The sequence below is a fragment of the Chlorocebus sabaeus genome, chromosome 2 (assembly GCF_047675955.1).
Source record: "Chlorocebus sabaeus isolate Y175 chromosome 2, mChlSab1.0.hap1, whole genome shotgun sequence".
Classification (NCBI taxonomy): domain Eukaryota; kingdom Metazoa; phylum Chordata; class Mammalia; order Primates; family Cercopithecidae; genus Chlorocebus; species Chlorocebus sabaeus.
Genome location: NC_132905.1, coordinates 98,867,687 through 98,881,247, shown reverse-complemented (window position 1 = coordinate 98,881,247; position 13,561 = coordinate 98,867,687). Strand labels below are relative to the sequence as shown.

The 13,561-nt window shown below is 62.4% G+C and overlaps 1 protein-coding gene across 3 annotated transcripts in view; it reads right to left on the bottom strand.

Moving 5' to 3' along the window:
• Nucleotides 1–5,482: 5,482 nt before the first annotated feature.
• Nucleotides 5,483–13,561, bottom strand: part of SLX9 (SLX9 ribosome biogenesis factor) — a 52,672-nt gene continuing 44,593 nt past the window's right edge. For all 3 annotated transcript variants that reach the window (XM_073011147.1, XM_007970177.3, XM_073011152.1), the window contains one exon: nucleotides 5,483–12,224. The gene's annotated coding sequence lies outside the window, so the exon portion shown is untranslated. The remainder of the gene's footprint in view (nucleotides 12,225–13,561) is intronic.

The following is a 13,561-nucleotide window of genomic DNA, read 5'->3' as shown; positions in this document are numbered from 1 at the left end:
AAGCAAAGCACTGAGCTAAACTGTACACAGTGACTCTGACAGCACTGCACGGTGGCCCCAACACCTGTGCAGCATGGACTCCCTAAGGACTCAGCAGAGTGAGTTTCAGGGGTGCAACAACAGCTGTGAGGTCCCCAGGGCATCCTCCCGGCCACCTGCCACAAACATGGCCCAATCCTCCCTCCTGGAGGTCCCCGCCCCGGGTCCTGCAGAGCCACGTGGTGTCTGTCTGACACCGTCTCCCTTCCAGCTCTGCTCTGAGACCTGACCGTCCCTGGCCGCCAGGCATCTGCTGACTGAGAGCTCCAGCTCCGGAGAGGTGCCCAGTACCTGGTGAGCAGAGGGGTCTGAAGGAGCAGGTGCCTCCTCTTCGGGCACCTGTGGTCACTTCACAGTGAACGAGGCTCCAGCCGGGTGCCCTGAGAAGTGGCCAACACCCTACCCAGAAGAAGATGGCATAGCCACGGCCAACGTGGAGCTCTAACTCAGGGCTCTGGCCTCCAGCCCAGTCCTTTTCCTTGAGTAGGGACGACCCTCGCAGTGGCCTCTCCACGTTGCATGGGTGGGGAGCACGTGCGGTGAAGACAGCAGCCTGCAGGTGCGCACTACGCCTGAGGGCCTCGGCCGATGGAAAGCTCAATCATGAGTGAAAAAAAAGACAGTGTTTTGGAACATATAACAAGTCAGTGGGAAATTAATTTATCAAAAAGCAATTTAAAGCAGCCTTGCAAGAACATAGATCCGCACTGGCGAGGCCACTGCTCACCTGTGGGCTGCGTCTGTCCATCCACTCAGCAGATCCATGAGTCTCTGCCCAGCACTGTGCCCAGCCCAGGGGCACCGGCCTCCCGAGCTCATGGCCGGGGTGGGGGTCCTAACAGACGCATGTGGGCAGTGAAGGCCGAGGTGCTGGGGTGCCAGGCAGCCTTGCAGCGACCACAGCTCTGCTTGACCCTGCGGGGGGACGCTTGTGCGGAGCCGCTGAGTACCCAGGTGCTGGGTACCCAGGACTGGCCCCACAGCCAAGACGGTGCCGCACAGCCTTTTGTCAGGTTCCCGGGATCCACACAGGTGTGACCCCCAACCCCGCATGGAGCCCCAGAGCCCTAGAACCCTGGCTGGCAGAGAGAAAAGAGTGAAGGGTTCCTATTCCCCTTTTCTCTTCTGAGACCGGCAGGGCCCCCCGGGCTGCTGTCTTGTGAGCCATTGCTCTGCACAGGGCTTGCCTCAGGCGAGAGGCAGGCGGAACTGGCCTGGGAAGCAGCTCTGGCCATGCCTCCCCCACTGTCTTCAGGGAGCCAGGCCCGTGTTACCAGCCCTGTTCTCCCGGGAGAGGCGGGTGGCACACAGTGCCTTCTCCAAGAGGCTCCTGGCATGACACACAGAAGCTGCTCCCCCTGCGAAGCTCCCAGCCCAAGGCAAGGGGACGGGGCACCATCCCACCAGGTTCCCTGCCAAGGTGAGGGGACAGGGCACCATCCCACCAGGCTCCCTGCCCAAGGCCAGGGGATGGCATACCATCCCACCAGGCTCCCTGCCAAGCCCTCTGGAGCGTGGATCAAGGACTGTGGCGTGGGCAGAGGCTCCAAGGACATGTGCTCCAGGTTCCTGTTTCAGATGAGGGAAACTGAGGCCAGGGGAGTCCCCAAATCACTCCCTGCGGGGTCAGAGGTTGAGCTCAGCCCGGCCGAGCCTCTGCTGCTCGTGCTCTCTCTCTCCGTCCCAGGTAGGCCGGAAGGTGCCTGACGGGGCCCTGGCTAGGGGACCCCTCCCACCCTCACAAGATGGGGACTGGGGCGCAGGAGGTCCAGAGGGGCAGGCCAGATTCTGGCTGCTGTCCCTGCCACCAGCCCACGGCCCGGTGCAGGGACAGCTCCACGTAGCGGGGACAGCAAGGGTGTGCAGGAGGCAGGTCAGGCTGTCTCCACTGCCACCACCACTGCCTGGAGGACGCCTCCACAGCACAGCACTCGTGGCCCTGTGTGGGGTAGAGGGAGGGCCAGGCGTCAGACCAGCGAGGCTTCAGAGTCCACGCAGCATTGGCATCTGAACCAGCAGGACTGTGGGACCTGAGCAGCCACGTGGCATCGTCCGACACAGGCCTGGGCCTCCCCCGACACCCCTGGCCACTGTGGAGGCTGCAGTCCAGTGTGGCCTCTCAGGGGACAACTTCAGCCTGTTCTCCTCCTCCTGGCCGTGAGATGGGCCCAAGGCCTGGCCCGCACAGCTGGGTGTGCTGCCTCGGACCAAGCCTGTCACTGAGGGAGATGCAGGAGGCCCACACACAGCCAGAACGCTGCTGCCACTCACCCCCGTTGGCTGCTCCCCTGCAGGGCTGATGTGAGCAACTCCCATCACCAGGGGAGGAGGAAGCGGCCAGTGGCCCAGCTCCCAGAGCTGCAGGGACAGGGTGTGCGGGCACCAGGACAGTGGCTCCCTCCTGCCTGCTATGGAGGCAGCCCTGAGGCCTCAGCCTGGCCCCTGCTCTGCCACGCTGCTCAGCCCAGCAGCAGAAACAAGACTCAGGGCCCCAGCTCAGAGGGCAGGAATGGAGCTGGCATTGGGCCAAGCACCTCCTGTTCCCAGCTGCTCAAGGCTGAGCAAATCACAGCTCTGAACAACTCTGACCCTTGACACCCACCCTCCTGCTGGGGCACCACAACTCCCAGGGCACCCACCTTCCTCTCCAGCATCCCTGCCTTCCTCCCAGGGAACCCATCTTCCTCCAGGGACACCCGGGTGCCTTCCTCCCAGGGCATCCACCTTCTTCCAAGGGCACCTACTTTCCTCCTAGGGCACCCACCTTCCTCTGGGGGCACCCACCTTCCTCCGGGGGTACCCACTATCCTCCCAGAGTACCCCATCTTCCTCCCATGGCACCCACCCCATCTTCCTCCCAGGGGCATGAGGTTCCTGGGGAGCTGTGTCTGTAGGGGCAGCATGTCCAGCCTGTGTCCAGTCCTGGGCAGGGAGTCTCACAACGGCCTCCAGACGCACCTGCACCTGCCCAGCCAGGGTAGCCTTGACCAGGCAGTGCAAACACCAGGGCCTGGCCTCTCCCACATGGGGTCATCTGCTCACCCAGGGAGGGCTCAAGACTCACCTCAGCCCCTTCCTCCAGCCACAGGGAACAGGGGACCAGGGCAGCCTCCAGAGCAGTCCTCAGGGTGCAGATGGCTGCAGAGCCCCCAGACTAGCCCCAGCCCCAGCCCCAGGCTCCTGGGCCATGCCCAGAAGGGACCCTCCCGCTCAGGGCTGGAGATGCCTGGCCTGGCACCAGCTACTCAGCCTTCTCCAAAGCGCTTTAAAAAAAACACCCAGCAGCAGCACCTCATCCTCGGGGCACCCGCAAAGCTGAAGATGCAGACAAAAAACACAGTGAGACTCCTGGCGGTGACAGGGCTGAGCTCGTGCCCTGTGAGCTCTTTCCCAGGTTACAGAGCTGAAAGGAGCCCAGGGACCTGGAGGAGGCTGTGCCAACCCCTGCCTGATGGCTGGAGGTTGAGGGCCTGGCAGCGGCTGGCCTGCCCACGGGCACTCAGACCCACAGCCGGCGGCTCCTGGAGCAGGCCAGGGAGGCAGCGAAGCCCCTTGTGGGGTCTGTTTCTTGCTTCCCCCAGAGCCACTCTGGGATCTTTTTGATACGCCCTTGGATGCCCTTGTTCAGTGAGGGGGGCAGGCAGGGGCAGGTGGAACAGACCTCACCACTGAGTGGCTCCCATAACTCCTCCCCAGCCTCCCGAGGACCTTAGAGGGGGACCCTTTCTCTCCCCCGCATCTTGGCCAAGGGGTCCTGCACTGGAGCTGGGGCCTTGGTCAGACTCCAGGGCCCTGAAAGTCTCTTCCTTCCCCACGGAGGCTGGGAGAGGAGGCGGGTGGGCCTGGAGGCTCAGGTCAGGCTGCTGCTGGGCACCTCAATGGCTCTGCACCTACCTGCCCATGGTGTCAGCTGCTTTGCCGCTGCGTCCCCAGGTCACACCGGGAACCCCATGTGGCTGCCCCCATGCGTCTTTCCCAGCATGGGGCCCCAGCGGATGGTGGGCTGGGACGCTGTCTTCGGCTCCTGTTCCACAGCTCGCCCGAGCCGGCAAGGGCTGCAGACTCAGCTGACAGACCAAGCTTGCCAGAATCACTGGTCTCGTGCAAAGCCAACACCCAACTCCGATGGGCAGCAAAGCGCCGCAGGCACAGAGCCTTCTTTCATCTCCACAGCAGGACCGAGTTTAAAAAGCAGATTTTCTACACAATGTCCTACGCGAGTCCCAAGAGAGCTCAGGCCACGACCTCCAGCTGCCTGCAGCCTGCATCTTCCTCTGGGAGGTTTCCCCCCTCACCCTGCCTCTGGCCCGGGCTTGAGGGGCGATGGAGGCAGGCTCCCCTGCAGCCGGGGGTTCTGGGAGCAGGTGCCCAAGGCAGAGGCCATGGCCTCTGGGCAGGCAGCAGCTTCGCCCCCACCAGAGCCTGCAGCCCTCATGGCATCCCACATTGCCCCAGTCTCTGCCTGGGCCAGGCCCTCAAGCTGCTGGCTGGGGTGCCCAAACCATGGAGGCAGTGGTTGAAGGCTGATGGCTCCTGGTGTCATTAAATACTCTGTTTTTACCTGCTCTGGGCCTCAGGAGACCAGCCTGGCACCAGAGGAGGGGATGGCAGAGCCCCAAGCTGAGCCAGGCTCCAGCCCACACCCACCAGCCCCAGGTCTGGCCACGGGCTGGGCCCTGGTGTGCAGACACCACTGGCCACTGCTCCAGGGCCTTTGCACAAGCCAGCTGCAGGCCCAGGTGGTCGTGGGGAGTGGGGCCGCAGCGGCCTCGTTTTCCTTCCCCTCTTGGGAGATGGCTGCTCCTCCCGGCTGTTTCCGGAAAGTGTGTTTGTTATTTGGCTCCTGGAAACACCATCTGATGAAACAGGCTCTGTTGGGTTGGCCTGCCAGGCAGAGGCTGTGGGCGCCCAGGAGTCCCACCACAAAGCAGGCGGCAGAGACCCGACGGCCGCACCCTGAAAGCTGGGACCTGGCACCTAAACGGGGAGACGGAAGAACGTGGAAAATTCCCTGAGAGCACATTGATGCTCGGCTTCCACGGGCACCAACTTGCTGCGGAATCCTGCTTTGCGGTCATCGTTCTTCGAGCATTCGGACGCCTCGGGCCCCAGAAATTCAAGAACAAGAAAGCTCTGTTTCATGTGGACACGCTCACACACGCACGCCTGCTCACACACACACACCTGCTCACACACACACACCTGCTCACACACAACCTGCTCACACGCATACATGTGCACACACACACGCTCACACACGACATATGCACTCACGCACTCACACATGACACACACATGCTCATACACACGTGCTCACACATGACACACACATGCTCACACGCGTGCTCACACGTGCACATGCACATTCACACACCCATGGCCAGTAGCCCCAGTCTCAGCATCATGTCCTCTATTTAGAAATATTGGCTAAACACCTAATAAATAACTGAACAGAAACGTAATCTTTAATGAAGACTCACAAACCAAAAGCCAGCTGGCAGTTCCATTTAGAACATCCATGAACAGAGCTGCATTTATAGGAAACCTTCTCCAACAGCGATGCTCCCATGTGTGACAGCCCCCCCTCCCAAACGTCCTTCCTTCCCCTTCACGCCTCCTCACAGCCCAGGGCCCTAGGGACACGGTGCCAAAGGACTGGATCTGGTGGGCAGGCCAAACCCGGACCACGGGCCACAGTACTGGGCAGGCGGGGCCCTCAGGGAGGGATGGGGCTCCCTGGGCCAGCCCTCTGCCAGCCGACCAAGACTCACCCTAGATGGTGCCCTCGACCTGTCCTCCCTCAGCAGCCCCATGACTGTAACATCCAGACCAGTTCGTGGCCCCTAGGAGGGGAAACTGAGTCCCAGCTCCAGAGTCCTCCCTCAGCTTCACCAGGTGCCCCATGGAGGAGACGGCCAGGGTTTGTCACCTGACAGGCTCACCAGAATCAGGACAGGTGGGGGGATGGTGCAGGTGGGGGGATGGTGCAGGTGGGGACAGGACAGGTGGGGACGGGGAAGGTGGGGACAGGACAGGTGGGGACGGGGCAGGTGGGGACAGGACAGGGGTAGACTCCAAAGCGAGGCTGGCAGCAGTGTGTCCCGGGGAGGCTAACAGTGGCCCTGGAGGCGTCAGGTCTCCTCCCAGGCCAGCAGCAGGGCCGTATGCTGGGAACAGGACCTTGAGGTGAGCAGGTGGGAAGGAGGTGGGTGGAGATGGTGGGCAGGGCTGCCTGGAAGACTCCCCAGGAATGGCCATGTGTGTTGGGAGCACTGCTGGAAGGACGGTGTGACCAGGAGGAAGTCCCAGGGACGGGGTGAGGAACCGGAGCCCAGAGTCTGGGTGTGAAGAAGTCACCCTCAGCAGCCTGGGCCCATGGGCCCAGGGGGCATCAGGGAGGGGAAGGGAGATGGGGAGGGGGCTCAGGCCTGCCAGAAGCCAGGTCCTGGTGGGCAGCAGACGGCACGGCGCCTGGCAGCACTGAACGGGAGTGGGTGGGAGGACACGGAGCCAGGCCAGCCTCAGTGGCGGGGTCCTGGGACCCGTGTCCAGAGGCGAGGCCCACACAGCGGTGGAACTGGTCCTGCAGGTGCACGGCCACAGTCGGCAGGGGTGGGGGCTTTGGTGCCCTGGCTGCCCAAAGCTTGATGCTAACCTAGGGCCAACCAGACCCCACATTCAGGGCACACCCCACGGCGTATCAGACATCTATAGCTGTGTAGCAAATAACCCCAAAACTTAGCAGCTTAAAAAGGCCTCCACGTGTTAGCTCCCCCATTTCTGGGGCAGCGTGGCTGGTGGCTGCGGCTCAGGTGGCAGCCACAGGCAGTCCCACGTCCAGGACAGGGCTCACAGGGCTGTGGGGAGGCCGCAGCCCCTGACCACGTGGCACCCCGAGGCTGCCAAGTCTCCTCCAGGTGCCAGAAGCCACAGTCTAACCGCCTAGGTCTGGAAGTGGCCTCCCTTGTGCCTGCCGTGGGCTGTGGTCACACGGTCACCCTAAGACCACGTGGGCAGGGCTGCACCAAAAACGTCTACATGGGGTCAGGGCCTCCGGGCTGCCACAATGCCGGCTCCTGCAGTGCTGGCCACGTGCCCGGCAAGGAACCCTGTACACAGACCCTGCTCTGCCCATTCCCCAGGGGCCACGAGGCACACAGACCCCGCTCTGCTCACCCCTCAGGGGTCATGGCGCCCTCAACCTGCTGGGCCAGAGACGGTGGCCTCTGCCCTCCTCATATTGGCCGCTGGGAGACCATGAGGTGGTGGCAGCAGATGCCTGTGCGGAGGCGTGCTCAGTGCTCAGGCAGGGAAACGTGCACACACACACACACACACACGCATACATGAGCTGCTTTGTGGGGAAGAGGAGCCCAGGGAGCATGACTCCTGACACCTTCCATGGCAGGCCCAGGGTCGGGGGTGCAGCAGGAACTGTGGCCTTGAACCCAGAGGCTCCGCCACATCTGGGGCTGCTCTCGCCAGCTGTGCAGCCTGGGTGACTCCATGGCTCCTGGTCGTGGGCCGTGCTCCATGCCTGGGGGGCCTGGCCTTCTGTGTCTCAGCCTCCCCTACCCTCCGCACAGCAGGCTAAGGACGCCTGATCCGTGGGACTCAGGGAGCTGAGTGGGATAATTTTTGGAAAGCACAGCCAGGGCCAGCATCAGTGAGGGCATGAGCTTCTGGCCGCCTCTGCCCTTCCCATTCACAGCTGCCTTGCTGGTGCCTGCCGTGGCCTGGAGACGCGGCTGTGGACGCTGTCTGCTTGCGGTTTTTCCCTTTTTTAGCCCAAGGCTGAGCGGTCCTTCCGGACTGAGGTGTGTGGAGCCTGGCTCTTGACTGGCAAGGGAGACGCTCTCCTAAAGCTCCTGGAATGTTACTGACGGCCGGGCTGGGATGGCGCTCACATTCTTCTAGGTGTGGATAGTGGAACAAAACCAAAATATTAGCACAAGGCTAAGTTTGTTTTACAGCATCCCGTAATATATGAGGTGCTTGTTTGGATTTTATCTAAACAACTTTCCCTGCACACCCAGCAGCTGCTGAGTTTCAGCTCCCGGCCCACGGATCCCCTGCGGCTGAGGCTGGGGATGGGGGCTCCAGAGGTCACTCCTCCCCTGGAAGACATACGTTGGCCTTGGGCCAGGGGACCCTCAGCGACAGGGTCACCCCAACGTACTGGAGGCTGTGGCTCTGCTTCCTCCTGGGGCTGAGCTGAGCAAGCTTTAGCTCTCGGGCCGAGTGCAAGGAGGGCAGGAGCGACGTCTCCGATGGTGCTGAGGTCTGCCCTGGGTGCAAGGGACCTGTTTTCAGCGCTACCGTGCGACCTGTGGATGCCCCAGGCCCCTGGACAATTGGTATCTGGGGTCCACACTCCTGGACAGGGCTGAGGAGGTGATGTCCCCAGACTTGCCCCAGCACAGCTGTGGAGGGCACCCCGGACACCCGCCCCGGCCTCAGGCTCCCACCCCAGCTGGCCCTGACATGGTGCATGTGACGCCCTCTCAGCCACGGCCATCCAGACCCCTGGGCTCCGGTGTCTTCCAAAAGCTCTGAGAAGCGCCCCCTTGGGGCAGCTGGGGCCCTGACTACCCTCCGACCCTCAGCTGGACTCCCTGTGGCCCAGTCCAGAAGGTTCTCCTCAGAACAGAGGGCAGATGAGGCAAGAGTCGGCTCTGAGCTCTGCCCTCCGGCACCAGCAGCGCTGTGAAGGCCCAGAGGGGGCGGGTCAGTGGTCCCCAGGGACCTCGGCCTCCGGGGAAGTGCAACAGAGGCCTCAAGTCCCCAGGCGCTCAGCTCATGTTGCCCTCGCTCCTCCAGGGCACAGCCCGAGCTGCAGGAGGGCAGATGCTCCGCCTCTCGGCCAGTGTCCGTAACACCCGTGTGGAGAAAACAGCAAAGGCCGGCGCGGGACGAAAGGATGTGAACGGTGTCACCAGCAGTGAGCCTGGGGGGACCAGCCCAACAGCCAGTGCTCCCAGACACCGGCCAACAGCAATGCCCCATCCTCACCACAAACGCCACTGTGACGCGCTGACAGTGGACGCAAATGCGTGACAGACAGCGAGTGCCAGTGTGACCGTCACGGCTGATGATGAGCACTGCACCCACACACCACGGAACCCGCAGGCCCAGGGCTCAGCTTCTGCTCGCAGGGTGCAGGCCAAGCCTCACCGTCCTACGTACACAGCAGCACGGGCACTTCAGGCCTCTCCAGCCTCCTCCGTGTAGAGCCTGCCACCATCCGTGTTGCACAAGGGACAGGTGCTACACAGAGAGGCCACGTGCCTTATCCCGGGCTGCCAGCTCCAGAGAACGGTCCGGGGATGCCAGGGTCACCCAGCCCCAGGGCTGCTTCTGACCCTCCTGAGATGGATCCTCCAGGCAGAGAGGGGACACCATGGTCACCCGGCCCCAGGGCTGCTCCTGACCCTCCTGGGACGGATCCTCTGGGCAGAGACAGGGTGAATCACATTCCGGACGGTGGCTCCAGGTCAGAAAGCTGCCAGGTCACCCAGGTGCCATGCGAGCCACTCCCTGGGGACAGTTTTCGGCCTTGGGTTTATCACGGCGGCTGTTCTCCGTCTGCCAGGCCAAGCCCAGCTTTCATCTCCCATCGCACAACCCTCTGCTTCCTCGGGCTCTGGGCTTATCGTGGTTTTCTTTTCTACTGTCTGGAATTGAATGTTTAGTTCATCTATTTTGTATTCTCCTATTTATATTAAAAACATTTTAGATGAGAAGTTTTCCTCCCAGTGTGTTTCTGGCCACCTTCTGAGCGGCTTTGTGGGGAAGAGGAGCCCAGGGAGCATGACTCCTGACACCTTCCATGCTCTCGCCAGCTGTGCAGCTCCTCTCTGACCTCACAGAGGCTCTGGAGGGCATCGGCTGAGTGTCCAAGCACCTCTCACCTCAGTGCGACACAGGGTCTGTTCCCAGCCTTCCTGCGTGCCTGGGGGTGCCTCACGTGTGCATATCGCAGCTGCGGTGCACCGTTCCCAGGGGGCTGACCTCGGCTGCACGCTCACCCACCAGGGCGTGGAATCCCACAAACAGGGTTTCGTCAAACAGTGACAAGGAGACACGAGTAGACCCCACGGTAGGATGGGAGGAGCCTGTCTAGTGAGAAACTCAAGGGAACAACCTTGCCAGAGGCCCACAAACCCAGAGAGCACAGGGACTGGGCTCATCCTGGAATGTCAGGAGCAGGACAGTGGCCCGAACATCAGGACATCCAAGGGCCAGACCAGTGCTGGGACTCCCGGGAGTAGCAGGTAGTAGTGGGCAGCAGCCTCAAAGAACCCCAGGACCCCCACCCAGGGGGCAGTTCTGGGCAGGGACAAGGACGGACAGGACACCTGGTCAGTCCTGAGAAGCCACACAGAAGCCTTGCTCTCAGACAGGCCTCCCTCAGGCCTGGGCTGCCTGGCTCTGAGGCCCCAGCAAGGTTTGCAGTGCAGGGAGGGGACAAGTTAGGGGTCTTGACCTCTATGCGGCACCAGGTCGGGGAGCAGCAGGGCAGGCAGGGTGGGGTCCCACCTTGGAGGACCACCTGCCAAGGACGAGACAGGGGCAGGGAGGTGGCCGGCAAGCACGTCCCCCTCCCTACCAGCTGCAGCTTGGGTGACGCTGCTGAAAACCCACAACCCCAAGGCCTCAGAGACACGACCTGCAGGACAGGCCTCTGTTCAGCCAGGCTAGACACCAGCCAGGAGGAAACCCCTGCTGCCCCGAAATATGAAATTGGAACAGAAGGTTACGGGCCAGTTCACTCACAGGCAGAGGACAACTCCAAAACGAGGCCCTGGCAGGCAAAGTACAGCCCAGCCCAGGAATTCCCGTGCCTGAGCTTGGACTTCAGAAACACAAGGCCGTGGGGCACACCTGCCCCCAGGAAAACCAACACACACCCAGTTTTCTCAAAGGGCACCGAGAGGGAAGTCAGTAAAAGCTCCTGATAAAAGCGTTGCAATGACAGGTTTCATTCCTACTTGACACAAGTGAGCGTATAAAAGCAAATGCCTACGTACTTGTTGAGAATGCTTGGGCTTGTCCCTAAAACCACACACACACACACACACACACGTGTGCACACCCTGGAGAGCCAGGGCGAGGCCGTGTGTCTTGACTTTCCAGGTGCAATGGTGCTTGTCAGCAGGCTTTCCCCTGAGGACTTCAGGATACCCTGGGGCTTCCTCCCTTGGGCTGCAGGAAGGTCTAGGCCCCTCGGGTGCCCCGTCGGCAGGGGTCAGTGGCGTGTGCCCAGCTGCAGCGCCTCCTCTGGGTCCCACCTGCCTCGTCTAAATCTGGATGCCACCCCACCCCCCGAAGCTTGAGTGGGAAGTATGGGGCCCCCCGGCCTGAGCAGCCAGTGGTCAGCACGGTCACTGCCCTGGCCGCTGGCATCACCCCCAGGCAGGGCCTTGTCTGAGTGGACCCAAGTGCCCACTGGGCTCAGCTGTCCCCTGGCCTGAGTCCTTGGCCACTTCTCACTGGGCCCAGGGCAGCCAGGATGCTTCTGGGGAGGAGGAACATGACCCAGCATGGCGTCCCGGAGCCTGGGGTCCACGGGCTGGGTCCTAGGGATCCCAGAGCTCTGTGCCACCCTGAGCAGAGGCGGGCGCTGCCTTGTGGCTGCAGGCCTGGAGCCCCAACCCTCCCCGCGCACCAGGTCACAGAGGTTGGCTGACCCTGACCAGCAGCAGTGCCCATTGGAAAGGAGACACCCATGCATAGATACCTCCTGGTGGCACTTTCAGCAGTGTCCTGAGGGTCAGTCTGGCTGGGCTTGGCCATGGGCCCACTGCCCAGGGCAGGGAGGCCCAGGCTGGCTAGCTGTGTAAGGGTCCAGTGGAAACAGGTGGGGAGCAGCAGCCACCAAAGGTGGGGGGTGGGACCAAGGCAGCCCATCCATTACAGGGGCACAGAAGCCCCAGAACAGAGCTGCCAGGAGGGGCTCAGGGATTCACTCCAGCTCCCCTGTCTTATACAGTCGACTGAGGCCCATAGAGGGAGCATGACCTCCCTAAAGCCTCAGCCACCAAGTCTGAGGCCAAGCCAAGAGCAAATCACTCACTGGGCCTTGTGCTGGGGGCAGAGACCTCGTCCAGGGTCCTCTCTCCAGCAGGCTGCGATCGTGGCATGTGGTCAGCGGACACAGGAACCCAGGACCGCAGGCTGCAGAGCTGCCAACGGGAACAGAGAGGTCCCAGGGCTCCCTCCCAGCTCTGTGGAGGGCTCCCCTGAGTCCAGGCCTTCCTGAGGCTTCGATGGTATCCCCAGAGGCCAGGGATGTCCTGCTGGCATGGGTTTTGGCCACCCCTGCCCAGGCTGGCCTGGACCCCTGGCTGAGGTGCCCACTCTCTCCCAGAGGGGTGGGGGCATCTCCCAGGGGCACACTGGGGTGTAGGTGAGCGGCTGTCTTCTAACAGACACCAGGGTGTGCCTGTGTTTCTGCAGTAAACAGGGCACCCCATCCCTGCTTCTTGGGACAGGCACCCTCTCGCTCTAGAGTGCTCCAGCAGCACCAGACCACAAGGGCCTGACACAGGATCAGCCCCGGTACGCCTTTCACCCCCACCGCTCTGGACTTTGTTTCTCTCTGGAAAACGAGAGCTGCTGTCTGCAGGGCTGAGATTGTCTGTGACATGGGGCCCCTGCCCGAGCCCAGCCAGCCCCAGAGGATTTGCAAGCTGCTTTCCTGTCCCTGTCCATGGTCTGGTAACAGAGGACAGATACTTTCTCCGGACGGCAGGGAGCTTCCTGCCAGCTTCCCTGCTGCCTCCATGCTCGGTAGCTGTAAGCAAAAGCGCCAGCCTTGTGGGGCCCACAGCCTCATCTGGGAGACTGGGATGCAGACGTGACAGCTGGGGCTCTGGCAGCTGCTCTGGCATGAGAACAAGGGAAGGGTGGTGGCCCCTGGGCTACCGATGGCATCGCAGAGGCTGGGACTGCCTGTGCCCAGACTTCTCACTTTGAGATGGAAAGGCCCACCACGTTTTAAACATAACCTGCCAGGACTTGGGTCTTTTCTTAACAAGCAGCCTGCCATGAGACTAGGAGGCCAGCAGGCCCTGCTCATTCCCAGGAGCGGTGAGCCCGTCCCCGCCTGTTCCACGTGGGCCTGAGTTCTGCCTACCCCTGGGCCCCACCTGGCAGAGCTCATCCTAAAGCAGCAGAGTCAGGAGTGGGGAGCCTGGTCCCCGAGCACCTCCTGGCCGGAAGCTGCCTGCTGCCTGCCCAGCCTGGCCTCCACCCTCCTCAGTCCCCACTGGGGCTGTCTCTCCAGGGCCCAGGCCTGACCACCCTCCACTTGGAACTCTCCCACCTCCCACAGGTGCCCCTTTTCCACCTGGGAGACTTCAGGGCCCGCCCAAGGGGACATGGGACAGGGGACAGACTTCCTGTGGCCGTCCTATGCCCCTGTGGCTGAGCTCCAAGGGGGCGGGCTGGAGCAGGGATCGCAGCTATCGCACAAATGAGACAGAGCTCGTGGGCCCTGCCAGGGACAGGCTTCAGGCAG